Consider the following 3,450-nt stretch of genomic DNA (forward strand, 5'->3'; position numbering starts at 1 on the left):
AATCCAGAATTTTCTGGTGGTGAAGCCTCATGCACACAACACATTTGCATGCAATGAAGAGCAGAAGACGTTAGGAGGCACAGACTTCTGTCAATGTTATTTAAAAAGGAATGAGTCTAAATTAGGGTTTAGTAGTGGCGTCTAAATCAAGAAAGTGACACCCAATAACAGATTAGCTGTCTGGAAATGGTAGGGCTAATTAGCATAGCATAATTTAAGATAAATATATTTTTAAAGCAGAGCAGTGAGCATATAGAATTTTTAAAGCGAGTTCTTATTAATATCTTAGATTTGTCTCATCTCAGGCAAGCTAAAATGTGGGGTGTGCACTGAATGCAGATCCAGAAGCTCTCTTGTCGCTTTCCCTCTGGGGGCCCTGGAGGTAAACAGATCCTTCTGTAAGCTCCAGTTCCCTTTCTGTAAACTTGGGGCTTACAGAGACGATAACCCTGACAACAGTTTATCAGTGGTGGCCAGCACAGGCCAGGGTATTTCTCTTCTTCCTCATTTCTACTCTTTGTCTCCACTCTTAGTATAGTTTCTTTTCAACACATATATTTTGGTCTGGGTGTACTTTATTGTGAGTGGCATGGCCCTGTTCCCGACTTTGAACTTCGTCTGCCTGAGGCCAGCCTATAAATGATTAAGCCGATGTCTATTTGGTTTCTTTTATTGTGTGTTTTCCTTTCTTGTTTCTCCTCTCCACAAACATTGCTTGTGTATTGAATATAAGCTGTGTAATGACATTGAAAGCAGCATTAGATATGACAGGGGCTTAGGGACAGCATTCTCAAAGGAAAGATGCCCACACCCCAAGGATGCGTGAAGCCATCCAGGTAAGTGGGGGGTGGGGGCAACACCTGGAAGAAAAACAGAGTCCGCAGATGCTGAAGGATTTCTTGGTGCTCTGCTGTGAAGAGCAGTGGGGGGGGGTAGAGGCACAAAGGTGCAGAAACAGGGCTGAGGGGGGGCCTGGCAGCCCAGCAGAGCAGCCACAGGTCACCAGAGTGTGGCAGGGGCTTGCACAGTGGAGTGACGTCACCAAGTCAAACTTTAAACCCTGACCTTTTTTTCCGAGAAGGACTCAGAACTGTCCCTCAGAAAGCAAAACATCTGGGTCACTAACATGCCTGGGTAGTTTTGCATAGATCCTAAACAACTGAGACTTGGATTCAGTGGGTTAAAAGTTAATCGGGTATCAAAAACTGTGTGGTTGCTTGGGGTCTGATCAGCCACCTTGGACCATGTAGGTTCCCAAGGGCCATACTGCAGCCGGAGCTATACAGATCTGAGCGGCACACACTACTACCCAGTGCCATGGTGATGCCTGGGCCAGGGCTGGGGGCCAGGGCTGGGTCCGTGGTCCAGCTGCGGCTGGGGTCTGTGTTGATGTCTGTGGCCCATGTCACCTCAGGGGCGTATAGGAACCATGAGAGATGAAATCAGATGACCATGTTGACCCGGCCCCATCCTTTCTCTGGCCCAGGGAAAGCAGGGCTTGCCTCTCACTGGACACTACTGTGCTGCCCCCAACCCTCCAGGGAGAGTTGGCACTTGGGAGAGATGGCCCCGCCCTTCACCACAGGTAACAGTCAACTGCCCCTGAGGGCAGAGGCAGAGGGAAGCTGATTCCATCCCCTCACCTGAGGGGGGTGGCTCCAGTGGCCAGGACTGACCAGCTCAGCTACCACCCCGGCCCACAGCCAAGCCTTGGGTTGACCCACCCTAACATCTACCCCATCTAGGACCTGCTGGAGCTCGTGAAGGGCCTGGTCCTGTGGAACAATACCCACAGGACCTCCATGACTCTGGGCGGCCACAGGGTATCCCAGAGGAGTTTCAGGGATGATGGTGTCCCAGAGACCAGAGGCCTTGAACCAGACCAGTGGCTCATTGCAATGAGTGAATCAGCTGACAGCTGACGGGACAAAAGAGTACACTATATGATGCACCAAGGATTCTAATGGCACCAGGACCAAGGAAGCGGTGTTGGAGAGGCAAGAAAGAAGAGAAACAAAGAGGTTTTTGTTTTTTTTTTTTTTACTCTTTTTTCTTTTCTTCTTTTTTTTGTTTTGTTTTGTTTGTTTATTTGCTTGCTTTGTTTTGTTATGTTTAAATTTTCTTTTGTGGGGGGGCACGCTGCAAGGGTGAAGGGAGGGGATGGGGGTACCAGGAGGTGAGCAGAATTGGGGTGCATGGTGTGACGCTCTCAAAGAATCAATAAAGGAGGTGAATTTTTTAAAAAAACGTCCATCGGTTGTTTCCAGTGAACACCGTTGTCATAAGTCTCTCCCGGCACACACACACACACACACACACACACACACACACACACACACACACACGTGGAGTGGTAAACACAATAGCGATAGAGCGGACAGCAATCACAGCTGTCGGTTTGGGAATCTCCAACGGGGAGGAGGGGCGTCAGGCTGCTCCCGGCTCCAGATTACTTCGCACTGTATGAAGCATTCGGGCTGGGCTTTGCCCATTTTATAAGCAGCATTTAGCATCACCGAAGGGACAAATCCTGCAGCAGAATGAGTGTGCCCCTCACTCTGGCTGTGAACCCCAGGACCTTGGCAGCATCCCCTTGGAGGCACTGATTTACACCTAAATGTGCAGCTTACCAAGTAGAGCAGGGACATGGACCTATTAAAGCCATATCGGAAAAACCAGGCCGCAGAGCTCATCATGCAGACCAGGCCAACAAAGGATAAAATGCTCTCACCTGAGCCACATATAAAGGAGGAAGCCTACTGTTGGATGACAAGGACAATAACCTGTCACCTCACCACCCAGTGCATATATCAAGGGCATCATGAGCAGCAAACTCCTGTCCTCACCGGGCCACTGAAATCATGGTCATCAGTCCATCTCTCTGTCCATCCAGTGACCTTGAGGTTCAGCTGGACTCCATAACCTTGTGGCTCTACTCTGCTCACCTCTACACACCTCTAGCTGGGTTCACTAGTCTCTAATCATCTGCAGTGGCTTACTCTACATTTGTATTGGCTCTGCCTCTACTTCCAGCAAGGTATTCTTGAAGTCTGTGGCCTCATTTGTACCATTCTGTATCCCCACATATATGTACACACACACACACACACACACACACACACACACACACACACACACATATTCTATAACCTACATATATTGTGTGAAGTGTTATGTATAATCTGAGTTAACGTCAGAAATTAAGATCAGAATAAAAGGACCTGGGATTGCCATGAGCTGGCTATCAAAAGAAATCAGAACTTCTTTCTCAAATATTATTATAGGACCAGCCTTAGTGACATTCTTCCCAGGGGCCCAGAAGAGAAACCACGAATGACAAGAATTACTTTTGGGAAATGAATCTAAGTACACCAAGCTCTTTATCCATTTACTTTATTCCTCTAGGACAAAACTCTGTCTACACAGCTTCAGCCCGGTCCTCACATTCAG

At 48.2% G+C, this 3,450-nt stretch overlaps 1 long non-coding RNA gene across 1 annotated transcript; it reads left to right on the forward strand.

Moving 5' to 3' along the window:
* The first annotated feature begins 693 nt into the window (after positions 1-693).
* LOC143270368 (uncharacterized) lies at positions 694-2,141 on the forward strand. Its single transcript, XR_013047530.1, has 3 exons — positions 694-836; positions 1,487-1,585; positions 1,746-2,141. It is a non-coding gene; the product is annotated as an uncharacterized LOC143270368 (long non-coding RNA).
* Positions 2,142-3,450: the final 1,309 nt, after the last annotated feature.

This window comes from Peromyscus maniculatus, chromosome 23 (genome assembly GCF_049852395.1).
Source record: "Peromyscus maniculatus bairdii isolate BWxNUB_F1_BW_parent chromosome 23, HU_Pman_BW_mat_3.1, whole genome shotgun sequence".
Taxonomy (NCBI): Eukaryota; Metazoa; Chordata; class Mammalia; order Rodentia; family Cricetidae; genus Peromyscus; species Peromyscus maniculatus.